This window comes from Trachypithecus francoisi, unplaced genomic scaffold, assembly GCF_009764315.1.
Source record: "Trachypithecus francoisi isolate TF-2019V2 unplaced genomic scaffold, Tfra_2.0 Lachesis_group13, whole genome shotgun sequence".
Lineage (NCBI taxonomy): Eukaryota > Metazoa > Chordata > Mammalia > Primates > Cercopithecidae > Trachypithecus > Trachypithecus francoisi.
In genome coordinates, this window is record NW_022681458.1 from 116,585,547 (window position 1) to 116,602,043 (window position 16,497).

The following is a 16,497-nucleotide window of genomic DNA, read 5'->3' on the forward strand; positions in this document are numbered from 1 at the left end:
GCTTAATGTTTTTCATCCTTTAATTATGCAGCAGTCCTGTGTGTTAGATATTATTATTTCCCCAGTTTTTCATAGTTACTTTGAAAATATTTGCTGTAGTCATATATTTTGAATATGTAATATGAGCGACATTCAAAAGGTCCTGGAGAGTGAAAGGCAGTCCTACTCCAGTCACTGCCCTGTGACCACTGCTGCCAGTTTTGTTTGTTTGTTTGTTTATTTGTTTTTCCAAGATGGAGTCTTGCTCTGTCACCAGGTTGGTGTGATCTCAGCTCACTGCAACCTCCGCCTCCTGGATTCAAGTGATTCTCCTGCCTCAACCTCCTGAGTAGCTGGGACTACAGGCGTGTGCCACCACGCCCAGATCATCTTTGTAATTTTAGTAGAGACAGGGTTTCACCATGTTGGTCAGGATGGTCTGGATATCTTGGCCTCGTGATCCACCTGCCTCAGCCTCTCAAAGTGCTGGGATTACACGTGTGAGCGACTGCGCCCAACCTATGTAACTTCTTTTTAAAAACACAGATGTTGGCATAAGATAAACACTGTTCTCCACCAGTTCCCCACTGGTAAATATTTAGGTTGTTCCCAACCGTTTGGATTAATCAATGCTGAGTTGTACGTAATTCTTGCATATTTGCATGAATATGTTCATAGGATGCATTGCTAGAAATGGAATTGTGGGATCCAGTTGTGCACATTTTAAATGTTGATGGGTGTTGCTCGATTCCCTTCCGTTAGGGCCATACTGTTATCTCACTGTCAATGTGTAAGGGCGCCTATTTCTATTTCCTTGCCAACAGTTTCTTCTCAGCTGTTTTCTTTGACATCACACACACACAAATAGCTCTATTGTTCCAAAAACGTGGACATTCTACATTTCTACTTAAAGTGTGCGCACACTGACTGAAGCTCTGTGTTGCAGTGATGTGTGCTGCTAGGATTGCGGCTCTACTTCGAATTTGCTAGCCCGGCTACGGCTTTCCAGTCAGGTATTTTTTGTTTTGTTCATGCTGTTGCTGCCGCTGGGCCGGGGTAACCTGTGTGAATTTCCCTCCACTGCCTAACCAGATTTCCTTTCTAGTGGAGGGGCTTAGTGTCTCATCTGGCAGCCCTGTTTCCTGGTCATCTGGGCCGAGTGTCTCATCCGGCAGTCCTGTTTCCTGGTGATCTGGGCTGAGTGGCTCCATGAGAAGTTGCACCCATCTTCGCCAGTAGTGCATCTTTTCACAGCAAGCAAAACATTTTCACCGCGTTTCTAGTGGGATAGGGACTAGGTCTTTTCTGGGCATCAGGAGACCTGGCTTTGTTCTGGTTCAAGCAACAGCTGGTGAGTTACCAAAGACAAGTCACATCTGGTCCCTGGTCCTTTGCTTTATAAGTAGAATCACAGTCCAAGTGGGCATCACTGCCCTGGTCTCTATGCAGTGCTGAGTGTTGTGGAGATGATGGCTAAGTGTCAGGGTGCATTTCCACCACTAGGGGATTATAGGCCAGCCAAAGACACAGGAGGAAAGCTAACAGTCCCGGGCAGGTGCACAGAACCAGAGGAGTTTGAAACGGTGGTTCCAAACTCCTTGGTGTGATTGATGTGATCACAATAAATATTTTATCTCTAAATCTTGGGCCATTGGACCAAGAGAAGAGAGAGCTGGTATTGAGTTGTAGTGAGAGGTGCGTGGTTCGTGTGCCTGCTGATCCTGGCTGGGACTCAATTCCATTGAGTCCCATTCCATTTTACCTTCTGTTTCCACCGTTTTCATGCTCCTGCTTCTTTCTCCAGAAAAAATTGCAATAAATTCCTTTCAAAACCGTTACAAAAGCCATAGATGCTTATTGAAAATAGTTCAAATGATATGGAAGACAGAAAGATAGTGAGTGTTTTTCTGTTGTGTGTTTGGATGAATGTGTCTTTGGGGTAGTCACTGTTAACACTGGGTGTATTTCCTTCCAGATATTTTTCAGTGTACCTACAAATATACATGTACAATTTGTAAAAACCAAAATAGTACCTGAGAAACACTGAGTCCCCTACTCCCACTCAGCAGTCTACATGGACATCCTTTCATGATGATACGATGAGACCTGATCGACTCCTTTTGTTCGCTGGAGTGGCAGGTAATAATAGCTACAAATAACTCAACTTCAGTGGGCATTTACCATGTGACAGGGTCTGTGCTCCACACAGGCTACATGAAGTGGATCTTAAGGCTTTTTACAACAATGCTATGGGTGAACACAGTAATTGTTAACATTTTGCAAATGATAGAATTGCAGTAGAGAGAAGCAAAGCTGCTTGCTGAAACTCATGGCACGATTCCCGAGAGAGAGGGAACACTTTTAAAACAATTGTTGTTATAGTCAGGTGATTTATGATCATTTGAAGAAATAGTGCATTCAGTGAATACATTTCAGGGTCTGGTACAGTCTGGGAGCTTTTCCTGAAAATGCACTGGGCTAGAAGCAAGGGAGCGTTCCATTGGCCCTGGGCCGCTAGTGCAAGGAGGGAGGTCCCGGGGAAAGGGCATGGAGAGGAGGTCTCTGAAGAAACCTTGCAACATCCATTTCTGCTGAGTCTGGTCCGAGGTGTGGCTCTTGACATGTACACTTTTCAGAGAGACTTGGTTTTGATTTTTATCATGGCTCACCTGAGCAGCCATGGTTTGAAACTGCCTGGAGATGTGGTCTGGCAGGCCAGTGCTATGCCCATCCTTCCCGTTCCTGCAGGAGGGAAGTCATCCTGGGACTAGAGGGCTTCGCCTGTAATCAGCTATCTCATAATAAGTGGATTTGATGGTGGTTTCACTAGGTCAGGAAATTTCCCATTTGGAAGGAAAACTGATACTTGTTTTTGGGTTTTGCTGAGGAGCCACAGGGTTTAGAGCAGGGACTGGAAGTTTGTTGAGACACACGTGAGTGCACTCAAACATCTTCCATGAAACGTGGAAATAAACATAGTGTTCCAGAGAGGTCCCTGGCTTTGGGATATAAATATTTCTGTAACAGAATGGCACTGGATGTCTGCTGTATTTTTTTCTCTGCTCTTTTGGCAAGATTTATTTGGGTGTGTGTCTCCTGTACAGAAGGTATGACATCACTTTTTGCCACCAAGTATTTACAGCCGTTGGTTACCTCCTATGTGGGTCACTTTTGTACCGTGGTTTCTTTGGGGGAAATTGTAGGTTTCCTACCCAAAGCACATTGCCCATTTCAAGGTGCTCCTGGTTTCTGAACACCTGTGGCAGTGCCTTCCATGTGGGTGAAGCCAGCCGAGAAAGTATCCCGCCCCAGGAGGTGGGGACTGGTGATTGTCTGAGTGAGGAGGCCGGGGATGAGCCCTGGACTAGAACTTGTGACCGGCTGCTTTTCCTTCCCCTCCTCTCCCTCCTATTTTTTCACCACCCCCCCTTTTTAAAAATTTCTTTTTAAAAATTCAGCAAGTATTTTGGTTTCCTTTATTCGCTATTCCTTGCTAATCATATGCAGAGTGAGCCTGGGACAGTGGAAAGGAAAGTTGTACTTAGCTTCAGATGATCCTACCAGCCCCGCATTGAGGGGCTTCCACCAGGCGGCATTGTCAAGTGGCCTTGTGGAGGTTGTCCTTTCTGTCCTCAGCGTTAACCAGCAGAGGCAGGTGGTACTTATTCCTGGTTAATGTTGGGGAAGTTGAGCTCAAAGTGGCTAAGGGAACTTCCCAAAGTCACATAGGAAGTAGCAGAGTAGAACCAAACACACATTGTCTCTGAATCAGGCAGGTTGTCTGATTCCAAAATGGGCTCTTCATTTTTGGAGGTCAAAAAGCTGAGCAGACACACATATTTCTTTTATCTTCTTCTTCTTCTTTTTTTTTTTTTTTTCAGCTAGGGTTTCCCTATGCTGCCTAGGCTGGTCTAGGCTCAAGCTGTCCTCCTGCCTTAGCGTTCTGAGTGCTGGACTTACAGGTTTGTGTCACCACACCCAACCGAACAGACATTTCTTGAAAGAAGACATACAAATGGCAAAAAATATGTGAAAAAAATGCTCAGTATCACTTATAATCAGAGAAATGCAAATCAAAACCACCGTGAGGTATCATCTCACCTGTTAGGATGAGTATTATCAAAAACAAAAATAACAAGTGCTGGCAAGGATATGGAGAAAAGGGAGCTCTTACACACTGTACACACTGTAGGGGGGTGTACACTAGAGCAGCTGGCTGGGCGTGGGGCACGCTGACATCCCAGCACTTTGGGAGGCCGAGGCGGGCAGATCACCTGAGGTCAGGAGTTTGAAACCAGCCTGACCAACGTGGTGAAACCCCGTCTTTACTAAAAACACAAAAATTAGCTGGGAGCGGTGGATCACACCTGTAGTCCCAGCACTGTTGGGCGGCTGAGGTGGGCGGGTCACTTGAGGCCAGGAGTTCAAGACCAGCCTGGCCAACGTGGTGAAACCCCATCTCTACTAAAAATACAAAAATGTGCCCGGTGCAGTGACGGGCGCCCGTAATCCCAGCTACTCAGGAGGCCGAGGCATGAGAACCACTGGAATCCGGGAGGCGGATGCTACACTGAGCAAGCCGAGATCGCACCACTGTACTCCAGCCTGGGCAACAGTGAGACTATGTCTCGAAGAGAAAAAGGAAAAAGAGTAAGAGTAAGCTAGGGCACCCACTATGGCAAACAGTATGGAGGTTCCTCAGAAAACTGCAAATGAAATTACAGTGTGATCCAGCAGTCCCACTACAGTGTAGATACCCAAAGAAAAGGAAATCAGTGTCGGAGGGGCATCTGCACCTCTGTGTTTCCTGCAGCACTGTTCACCATAGCCAAGACATGGAACCAGCCTCCGTGTCCAACAGCAGATGATGGATAGAGACTATGTGGTCTTGATACACAGTGGAGTACTATTCAGCCATAACACAGGATGAAGTCCTGTTATTCTCAGCAACGTGGATGGAACTGGAAGATATTATGGAATAAGCCAGGGACAGAAAGTTACACAGCACATGTTCTCTTATGTGGAAGGCAAAAAGGAGTGGATCTCATGGAAGTTGGAAGTAGACAGAGGCTCCTAGAGGGTGAGAAGGATGGGGGAAGAGAGATAGGGAGAAATTTGTGAAAGGATACAAAATTATAGCTGGATAGGAATAAGTTCTAGTGTTCTATAACATAGGATGACTATAGTTAACAAGAATATATGGTTTCAGGCTGGGCGCGGCGGCTCGTACCTGTAATCCTAGCACTTTGGGAGACTGAGGTGGGTGGATCACCTGAGGTCAGGAGTTTGAGACCAGCCTGGCCAACCTGGTGAAACCCTGTCTCTACTAAAAATACAAAAATTAGCCGGGCATAGTGGTGGGTGCCTGTAACCCCAGCTACCAGGGAGGCCGAGGCAGGAGAATAGCTTGAACCTAGGAAGCAGATGTTGCAGTGAGCTGAGATCACACCACTGCACTCCAGCCTGGGCAACAGAGCAAGACTTTGTCTCAAAACAAAAAAAAAAAGGTAGTTCCAGATAATTGGAGGAAGTGTATTGAACGCTATCAACACAAAGAAATGATAAATGTTTGAGATGGTGGATATGTTAATTACACTGATCACATACATTACATGTATTATAACATCACTATGTGTACTCCATACATATGTACAGTACACAGTTATGTGTCAATTAAAAAAGAAAAAGTTGAACTTAGATTGGAATGGCTATGAAGTAGCTAGCTTTTTCGTATTTTTGATATAGACGTTAGGCATTTATTTTAAGTAAACTACCCTTGGCTTCAGGAAATGTTTAGTATTTGAATTTTAGCCTTGCATTTTATAATACAGAGAAGTAAAACTGTAGGCTTGCTTTAGGTAGTCACAGAGGTTTGCCGTGATGACTTTTTTATGTAACAAGGGGGAAATATACCTTAATTAATAGGCATACATGCTCATTTTTCTCCCTCGTACACAGTTTTTGTTGTTGTCCAGGCATTGTGATACTTATGTAAACAGTATGCGATATCTCGGGTAGGAATCAGAATTTTAAGGTAAGAATACTTAGAGTTGTATATGTTTCAAACTTTCAAACTGGACATTTTACATGTCCATTATATAACTGTAATTAAATGTTCAAAAAGACAATACCTGTCTTTAATATGGGTGATGCTCTAGCATTTTTTTTTTTTTTTTTTGAGACAGGGTCTCACTTTCTCTCAGGCTGGAGTGTAGTGGTGCGATCATGGCTCACTGCAGCCTCAGCCTCTTAGGCTTGAGAGATCCTCCCACCTCAGCCTCCCAAGTAGCTGGGACCACAGGTGTACAATACCATGCCCAGCTAATGTTTAAAATGTTTTGCAGAGACAGGGCCTCCCTCTGTTGCTCAGGCTGGTCTGGAATTCCTGGGTTCAAGTGATTCTCCTGCTTCATCCTCTTAAAGTGCTGTGATTGCAGGCATGTGCCACTGCCTGGCCCCATATAAGTGGGATGATGACTTTAGCCTAGGAGTTCCACACCAGCCTGGGTAACATGGCACAAGACCCTGTCTCTACAAAAACTAAAAAAAAATCAACTGGTCATGGTGACACCTGCCTGTGGTCCCAGCTACTCCAGGAGGCTGATGCAGGAGGATAACTTGAGCCCAGGAGTTGAGGCTGCAGTGAGCTCTGATCTTGTCATTACGTTCCAGCCTGGGTGACAGAGTGAGACCCTGTCTCTTAAAAAAAGTGACTGGCTACGTGATTATTCATAGAAAAAAACCTGAACTCTGATCTAAACCTCATACCTCGTACAAACATTTACTCAAAATGGATCATGGACTAAAATGGAAAATGGAAAATAAACATGAAGAGAGGAGCTAGAGACTGGGAGAAACTATTTGCAAATCACATGTCTGATAAAGGACTCATATCTATAATCTATAAAGAACTATCAAAATTCAGCAGTGAAACCAAACCATCTACTTTGAAAATGAATAAAAGACCTGAAGAGACATTTCAGATAACATACAAGCACATGAAAAGATGTTCGACATCATGAGCCGTCAGAAAAAATGCACACTAAAGCCACGTCACTATACACCTATCAGACTGCCTAAAATAAAAAGTAGTAACAAGACCAATGCTGGTGAGGATGCGGGGAAACGGGATCACTCACACTTGGCTGGTGGGAATGGAAGATGGTACAGCGATTCTGGAAAACAACAGTTTCTTAAAAAACTAAATGTGCAATTGCCATAGGATGCAGCATTCACATTCATGGGCAGTTATCCCAGAGAAATGAAGACTTATGTTCACACAAAAGCCTTTATGCATCTGCTCATAGCAGCATTATTTATAAAGGCCAGAAACTGGAAACAGCCCGGAGACTGCTCAGCAGGTGAATGGTTAAACAAACTGGTGCACTCAGGCTCCAGATACCACTCTGCAGTAGTTCATGACATGCTTGTTCATCCGTCTTTCAAACTAGAAACCACCATCATCTTTAATCCCCTTTTTTCCATCCTGGGTCCGAGTGGACTTCATTTTGCATTTCTTTCCAATGCATTTTCCCTCTGTCCTTTCTGGTTGTGCCTCATGCCTCATTTGAACTGTTGTAAGGGCCACCGAATTGTTTCTCTGCCTCATCATGGAATCCTTGCCACACTTCATGCCCCGCATTGTCATTGGAACAATCTTTCCAAAACATGAACAAACTAACTTAAATATCCCAGGTAGCCTTCCAACTAAGTCTAAGCTTTCTGTTAGAAGATTTACTTCTTGTCTATAGGGAACCCCAGGACTGTAGAGAGACAGATTTGCTGTCTGCATTTTAAGATCAGGCAGAAATCCCTGGAGGGGCCCATGTGGAATAGTGGCACAAATACTGGTTCTAGAATCAGAAGCCCTCATATCCTGGTTCTAACACTAGTTGGATGTTCTTGGGAAAGTTTTGGTTTCAAACCTCAGTATGAGGAAGTATACTCAAGGGATCACACAAGGCTGCTGGGAGGAGCGGATGAGGGGCGTGGGGAAAATGCTGTGTAATCCCCGAAGCACGTCGCATGTGTGAGAAGTGGAGCTGTGTGGATAGCGGTTCTGGAATCATTGTATGAAAACGATGGAAAGCACATTCGTAATTCTCCCTGATGATACCACTGGGAACGTGTGTTGTACATGCCTGCAACATGGGTGAGGCCCGGGTCAGTACAGCTCACAGTTTGGTTTTCATGCAGATAGAAAGGCCCGAGAGGACCCTTCCCCATTCCAGCTGTAGGAAGGAGGCGGCTGTCTCCTGCCTATATTTGGTGGGATTGTCTGTGGCTCCTTGGGGACAAGAATACAGGGAGTGGGGGAAGAAAGCCGGCCTGACTGCTCGCTAGTCAGCCTTCCCCCAGGGAGAAGTGGAGGGGTCATTTCGTGGTAACTTGCCATGTCTTTCTTAAGCCATCTGCTCTTAGAAATGACCAGCATGACAAGTAAAAGACCCATTAGAGACAGATGGGCTGTGTGTCCTGTGCGTTTATGGCTTTGTGGCCTCAGAGCTGCCAGGACTTCATAGCTTTCTGGGGAATGCTGGGTCAGCCAAGGGGCTGAAAATAGTGAGAGAAAGAAAATTCCCCCTCGCTGCTCTGGTCTGGGAGTGATGACTGAGGAGAGCGGCATGGAGGGCCCAGTCGTGGGGTCCCTCTCAAGCACACCCTCACCACAGTGGGAATGCAGGTCTCAACCTTACTAGGCCTCTGTGATTTTTGTCTATCACAAACTCACCTCCAGCAGGGATGTCTATGGTGATGAGATGAGGGAGCATCATAGCACATGTGGCACTTAGTAGGCTTGCGGTGAGTGGATGCTGGCGTCAGTGGAACAGGAGACTGGGCGCTGCGTGTGGACGCACTCACGTGCTGGTGGCGTGGGTGGACAGAGGAGAGAGGGACGCTCTGCAGTTCTCCTGTTGGTCTGTCACCCCCGCTGTTGTGAGCAGAATCCGTGAGAGTATTCTGTTGCCCCAGTCAACTAGGTAGGCTGATTGCTCAATTTTCTGCTTCCACTTTTGATTTCTTAAGAATGGAAAAAGGAATACTTCAGTGTCTTTTCTGATTGATGGCATACATTCCTTGATATCACCTTAATGCTTTTTAATTTCTATGTATTTTGGATGTTGGAGCTTGCCTGACATCTGTGTTTTTATACCTCACTCTCTCGCATAACTGTTGGCCACACCAGGACCAGAGAGAAGTGACCAGACCGATTGGTAGCAGGGCTACGACTGGAATTCCCCAGGCTTTTGATGCTCAGCAGGCTCTGTTTTCTGTATTGCACTGCTCTTCCTTATTTTGACACCTGTTAGGATAGTGGATGTGAAATGTAGCTGGGCACTTTTGGGGGTGTGCTAGGAGTGTGGCAGATGCCTCAGACTGGCATTTTCCCCTGGTTCTGAATTCTCATGGCTCAGAGTCAGTCTCTAGGCTACCGACCGGGAAGATACAGGAAGTTGTTTTGTATGGCAAACTATGCCAGGGCATTTTTTTCACCCGGTAATTTATTTGGTTTGGACTGGAATAAATCTCTGATATTGGTTTCTTTGCCAATATTATTAGGGAGTGGAGGCTGACTTGTGAACTTAGCCTGATTCGTAGTGCTTAGAATCTCAGTGAGTGTGTGTTGAACTGAGCGGAAGTGTGAGAGCATCTTGGACAGTGGTTTGCAAACCTAGCTGCATCTGGGGGGCTGTGAAAAAAGCATGCGTGCTTACTCCAGACCTGTTGAAATAGAATCTGCAAGAATAGAGCCTGGGCAGCTATAGTGCTGTTAAAAACCCCCAGGAGGTTCGGATATACCGTAAAGGTTGAGAACCACTGCTCCACAGTGAATTGGAGGCCTGGATCATAGATGTGCCTTATGCTTTCACCAGTTAAGAATGGTTCTTGTGCTTTAGAACTGTGAAAAAAATGTTATGCAAACAAATGTGGAAATAGCCAAATGCCACATCCTGTTACTACCTGCCATGAAGTATATTTACCAGTTATTCACTCTATTCTGATCTCTACCCATTCCACCGTTTCTTCATGGAACAATTTGACAGTTGATTCTGCAGAACCAGAGTAAGTCTAGTTTGATTGGCAGGAGACGATTTTGGGTATGAAGTACTCTTTAGGCATTTATTGAACTCTTGTTTGTATCACCTCTGTGCTGGACCGTTTATAAATATTACTTCTTTAAGCAAGGCCTATGGAGTCAGGCTGCGTGGGTTTTGCTAACTAGCTGTGTCATTTGGGGCAAGTTTTTAAGCTTATCTAAACCTGACTTTCATCTATGAAATGGGATGACAAGGGGTCATTATCATCTCACAGGATCGTGCAAATGTGTGTGTAAAGTGCTTAGTTTGGTGCCTAACACATAGCAACTACTCAGTAAAGTTATTATTAGACCATCATCATATTTAAATGTAAATATGAATAGTTAATAAATTTGTAAAAGGTACTATACCCTTACCCCTTGAACCAAAGACTTCTTTAGTTTTAAGTGGTTGGGATAATTTATCACTTAAATATTGGCCTCTTGAATACCTTGAATTTCAATTGAACGTAGCCAGAGGATTTCATAATTGGACCGTTGCCTCTGGAAGTTGGAGCTTTGTTTGGTTTCACTTCCTACACTAAGCATGTGGCCGTACGCACCTTTATGGTGACTTCTGGTACTGGGGAATCAAAGCTTCATTCGCTTCTTTGGAGGAGATGATCTTATGCTATACGAAGCACTCAGACTTCATTAACTCTGTACCATCCAGACAAGACCAGGTGCTTCCCATGGCAGCCTGTCCTTTTCTTAGCTCTCTCATCAATCTAGCCTGTTCCTTCTATTCCTCTTTATAGTAGGACTTGTCTTTGAACAAGGAATGTTGTTTTGTCACTGCTAGGTCCCCAGCAATTAGTCATGCCTAGCACATACTAGGTGCCTCCTGAATGTGAGTAGGAGATAATCTAGCAGAACACAAGATAAATGCGTGGGTTGAGATTTAAGCTGTGTGGTATGAATGCTGCATTGGCAAACTTATTAAATCAATTTTCTTAATACAAGTTTAACATGTCTTAGTAACTGACTTAGTTCAGTAATCATTTACTGAGTGTCTTCTAGGCCAGACAGTGGGAACAGAAAGGTAATAATATATGATTCCTGCCTCATGCGCAGGAAGTCTAGTGCAATGGACAGACACGTGCCAATGGCTGCCATGGAATATGGTGAGTATTAAGATAAAGGGGCACCCTGTGTGCCCTCAGAGCATAGAGCAGGGCTTGTGTTCTGGGAACATGGGCTCCATTTGCAAACAGAATTTAAATTAATTTTCTTTCTTTTTTTTTTTTTTTGAGACAGAGTCTTGCTGTCTTGTCCAGGCTGGAGTACAGTGGTGTGATCTTGGCTCACTGCAACGGCTCCCCCCAGGTTGAAGCAATTCTCATGCCTCAGCCTCCCGAGTAGCTGGGATAACAGGTGTGCACCACCACGCCTGGCTAATTTTTGCATTTTTAGTAGAGATGGAGTTTCACCATGCTGGCCGGGCTGGTCTTAAACTCCTGACATCAGGTGATCCTCCCGCCTCGGCCTTCCAAAATTCTGGGATTATAGGCATGTATGTGTTCACCCTTTTAAATATCTGTGGGTAGCACTTAACTTTAAATGGGTACGAATTAAACTGTTGAATGACTTTAGTATGGATTGAATGACTTTGCTCGGGCCTTGTTTTTAATTTCCTTCATTAGAGGAAAAAAAAAAATGCAAGTTGAATATCCCTCATCCAAACTGCTTGGAACCAGAAGTGTCTCAGATTTTTTTACATTTTTGGATTTTTGAATATTTGTATTATACTTGCTGGCTGAGCATCCTGAATTCAAAAATCCAGAATCTGAGCTGCTCCAATGAACATTTCGTTGAGTGTCACGTCAGCACTCAAAAAGTTGTGGATTTTGGAGTTTCTGGTTAGGGAGACTCATCCTGTATAGGTGCTGGATTGTTGCAGGAGTTCTGGACCAGAGGTTAGGTGACTAGGCTTTGGTTTTCGCTTTGTTACTCAACAGGCTGTTTTCTTCCATAAGCTCAGCTTTAGATCCCCCGGTTGTCAAAGAAGGGGATGGGCCATCTGATGTTTAAGGCCTCTGTTAGTTCTGACTTGGAGACACCTGGCTTCAGTTCATCTTCCTTAGGAGTGAATAAAGAAGATGGGAATTTTGAAATTGTTAGTCAACAGTTACAGGGTTGTGGCAGCCTGGTTTTGGGTAAAGGTCATCTTTAGTGAGCCCGGGGAGAAGCACTGGTTTAGCTGTCAGCTGAGTGGGGTAAGCGGTCCTCTTAATTTTCCTCTGTTTTAGTGAAAGCATTGTTAAGGGTCACAGCGTGAGTGGAGCTGGCTGGAAAGAGGAGGGGAACTCACTGTTACAGGTTATATTGAATATCTTTTCAGTCACTAAATGCTTTTTATGATATGTTTTTCAGGATTTCAGTGTTGTATGATTTATCTGTGTTAAGCACAGGAAATTTAACATCAGCAAAAAAGAATGCTCTGTCTTTTTTTTTTTTTTTCTTTGAGATGGAGTTTCGCTTTGTTGCCCAGGCTGGAGTACAGTGGCATGATCTCAGCTCACTGCAACCTCGGCCTCCTGAGTTCAAGCGATTTTCCTGCCTCAGCCTCCTGAGTAGCTGGGATTACAGGTGCCCGCCAGCATGCCCGGGTAATTTTTGTATTTTTAGTACAGACGGGGCTTCGCCATATTGGCCAGGCTGTTCTTGAACTTCTGACCTCAGGTGATCCTCCTGCCTCGGCTTCCCAAAGTGCTGGGATTACAGGCGTGAGCCGCCATGCCCGGCCTTGAATGTTCTTTCTATGGGAATCTACAAAAGCCAGCTTTGGAGTCTAGTGGCAGAAAACCTCTTCTTCATTGTTTAGCTGTGCTGTGAGCTTGGAGGGCTTCAAGCCCAGCTGAAAAAGCTGTAGTATTTTCTGTCAGTTGGCTGTCTTGGAGAACTTAATGAGCACTGGGCTGGAGTGATACTGTCAGAGTTCACGAGCTGTTGGAGGCTCTCGAAGCCTAGATACTGGGGTTGCCCAAATACATCGGCTGGACTCACTATTTTTCTCGGGAGTAAGGGTGTGGAAAATGCTGTGGTCTTAACTCTGCTCTTAATTTTACAGTGCTGTTATGAATGGTAAGAATGATTTCATACGTTTGTATTATGCTTCGTAATTCACAGAGAATTTTAACATCCATTATCTGATTTTATTCCCTCAGCAGTTCTGTGAAAAAGGCAGGGCAGTTTTCCTATCTTCTGTTTTCCCGTGATTCTCTTGTGGCTCACAGAAGCTAAGAGCCTTCACCAAGGTCATAGGGTGAATGAGTCGCAGAGCTGGGAGTAGAGGCTCAGGCTTCTAGGGACCCTGTTTCTTCCTGGAATAGCTCGCTCTGGTGGCGCTATGCTCAGGTAACTGCGCATGCTCGGTTTGGTCTTTTGTAAATCTCTGCCCCATTTCGGGGGAGGTTCTTGGGAGGCTTCTATTCATTTTGGAGCATTTAAGTATCTTGTCCTCTCTCCCTCCTCCCAGATCCATGGGCATTTCTTCAGGCCCCCAGGCTGGCCCTTGTGAGTGGGGGCGTCTCCTGCCTCCACGTTGTTTGCATGCCCCTTCTGAAGGTGCTCTTCCCCGCATGGAGCCCCCTCGTGCCTGCCTCCACACTGCAGGCTGTTCCGTAAATGTTACTGACTCAGCATCGTTGTTTTCTAGAAATGGGACGGGCTATGGATGCCAAGTTCTTTTCTGTGTGAAGGCTGCGATTGTATCATCTTGCCTTCCCCGTGTGTGCTCCTTGAGGGTGTCGCTGTGCTGCGGTCATCTGTGTTCCCTAGGGTGCCTCCCTTGGAGTCCTGGCCGTAGCAGACATGCAGTCAGTGCTCATGGCCTAAATGAGAGGAAGGCCAGCAGAGACATTCAATCTGAAAAATGACAAGTGAGGGAAAGGAATTTTTATTTAAGGCATGTGAAAAAGAAATCTTTTTAGAAAAGTTGACCTGTTTCTCAACTGGAGTTGAATTTCAGCTCAGAAAAGCAGCTGTGTGCCCAGAGGGCTTTGGGATTTCAGTTTGTGAGAGATGAATTGAATTTGTTGTTGTATGAATGTATTATCCTTTTGTGGTTTTATTAGGCCTTTCTCCCAAATGGAATTGATTTTTCTGTAAAAGTCACACTTCCTTTTTGAGAAGTGTAACACTAATTTACGGGATGGTCTCCCAAAAGATTACCTGCCAGGAACCAAACACACTGCCTCAGACTCACGGCCCCTGGTTTCTGCCTGTGCAGCTGCATTGCAGAGAGGCATGCTCGAGCTGAAATCAATACGCATGTCTGCATCTTCTCTTTCTTTACTGCTCTTCCGTCTCTGAGCTGGCCTGCCTTCAACGTCTAAGAGCTTGGTGTGTGTAGATACATGACGGTATGGAGGAAGGATATGGTGTTGCAACAGCCAGGAGACTCGCTGAAATCTCTGTTCTCTTCCTGCTCACTGCTCTGACTTTGTATAAGTCACCTTTGTAGGGCTGTGCACAGTGGCTTACACCTGTAATCCCAGGACTTTGGGAGGCTGACCTGGGAGGATCTCTTGAGCCCAGAGTTTAGAACCAGTCTGGGCAACATGGTGAAACCCCATCCCTAGAAAAAATAAAAATTAAAAAATTAGCCAGGTGTGGTGGCTCATGCCTGTAATCCCAGATAGTGGAGAGGCTGAGGTGCGAGGATCACTGGAGCCTGTTAAGTTGAGGCTGCAGTGAACCATTATCACGCCACTGCACTCCAGCCTGGTCAGAGCAAGACCGTGTCTCAAAAAAAAAAAAACAAACAAAAACCCATTTGTAATAGTGGCAGTAGTTAACTTTTGAAAGTTTGGAGAAAAGTTCCTAAATAACCTGTGACCATGGACAACTTCCTTAGCCTTTCTCTGCCTTAGTTTCCTCATCTATGAAAAATGAGAGAATATGGTACTGATCTTACAGGATTTCAACGAGAACCAAACGAGATCAAACTCACATCGTAAGTGCACACTCAATGTTATTATTTCAACATTTTAGAGGAAAAAGAATGCTAATGGGTCACTATGGCTAAACATAGTCTACCACTGGCGTTACTCATGGTATTGGAAGGAACTTGAATTCCATATAGATAGTGGGATGGAGAAAGTATTTTGGGCATTGGCAGTATTGGACGTGTCTGTCCTGTGTAGAGAGCTGTTTCCGCTGTTTCTTTAAATGTTATGGGAAAAGCAATCGACCCTGTGCTCTCTGCCGGACAGCTTCAGTCTCCGGGTATTGATTTGGCTAATGGTCGCTCGCTGTCATCATGGCAGCAGCAGTTGAAGGGACAGCTTGTCTTGATTTGCATTTTTGGGTGTTTGTGCTATTTCATTAAGACATGGAAGCGTGCTTATGGCAAGCTGGCAAATTCAGCAAAACATGGAAAAACCTGTTAGCACAGTTTGCACGTGTGCGGGCACAGAGCAGCCAAATAAACACACACATTTTTCTGTGTTTTAAAAACTCCCTGAAAAAAAAAAAAAGAAAAAGACATTAAACCATTGCCCAGATGGTTTATAGGGCTAGAAGTTTTTCCTTGAAGTACATGCGTATGGCTGTCAGACATCTGAAACCCGAAGCCATCTTAAAACATCATTTTGATGCTACCCCCTACCCGCCCTTTTTTTCCATTTGTAAGGGATAAGGATCCAGGAAGGAAAGTATCAGCTTACAAAGGCTTTTGTTACAATTAATCGTTCATGTTCTTTCTTTTGGTATCTTACTCTCTGTTTACATTTTTTTTATTGTTACTTTTTTTGATACAGAGTCTTGCTCTGTCACCCAGACTGGAGTGCAGTGGCACGATCTCGGCTCACTCCAACCTCTGCCTCCCAGGTTCAAGGGATTCTTGTGCCTCAGCTTCCTGAGTAATTGAGATTACAGGCATGTGACACTACGTCCAGCTAATTTTTTTGTTTTTAGTAGAGACAGAGTTTCGCCATATTGGTCAGGCTGATCTTGAACTCCTGAACTCAGGTGATCTGCCTGCCTCAGTCTCCCAAAGAGCTGAGATTACAGGTGTGAGCCACGCGCCCAGCCGCTGTCTCCATTTTGTAACACTAGCATCACCCCAGTGTAGGGTGGCTAGGGGTATTCTTCTTTCCTGTTTCCTGGTGTATTTTCCTCTACAGCATTGATCAGTCTTTAACATACTTTTTGGTTGTCTGTCTCTACCTACAAAAATATATGTTCCCTGTTATATCACCAGTGCCTGACACGTAGATAGTGAGTCAATATTTGTTGGATGAATGAATGAATGAATGAATGGGCTGAAAGAACCTTATTCTTCTTTCTTCTGTCACTTCACAGCAAATGCTTTTGGAAAATGCTATGTGAACAGGAATTGTAAGCAGGAGAGGTTACACACATGACTGTGGGATAGCCCATCATCCTCAGATACTTGTCTGGAAGGAGGTGGAGTACTTGAGGAGAAATGATGCAAA

At 44.8% G+C, this 16,497-nt stretch overlaps 1 long non-coding RNA gene and 1 pseudogene across 2 annotated transcripts in view; both read left to right on the plus strand.

Annotated features, from left to right (window-relative positions):
- LOC117095269 overlaps window positions 1–16,497 on the plus strand; it is a 247,749-nt gene that overhangs the window by 109,258 nt on the left and 121,994 nt on the right. The window lies entirely within an intron of this gene.
- Window positions 1,707–16,497, plus strand: part of LOC117094233 — a 30,955-nt pseudogene continuing 16,164 nt past the window's right edge.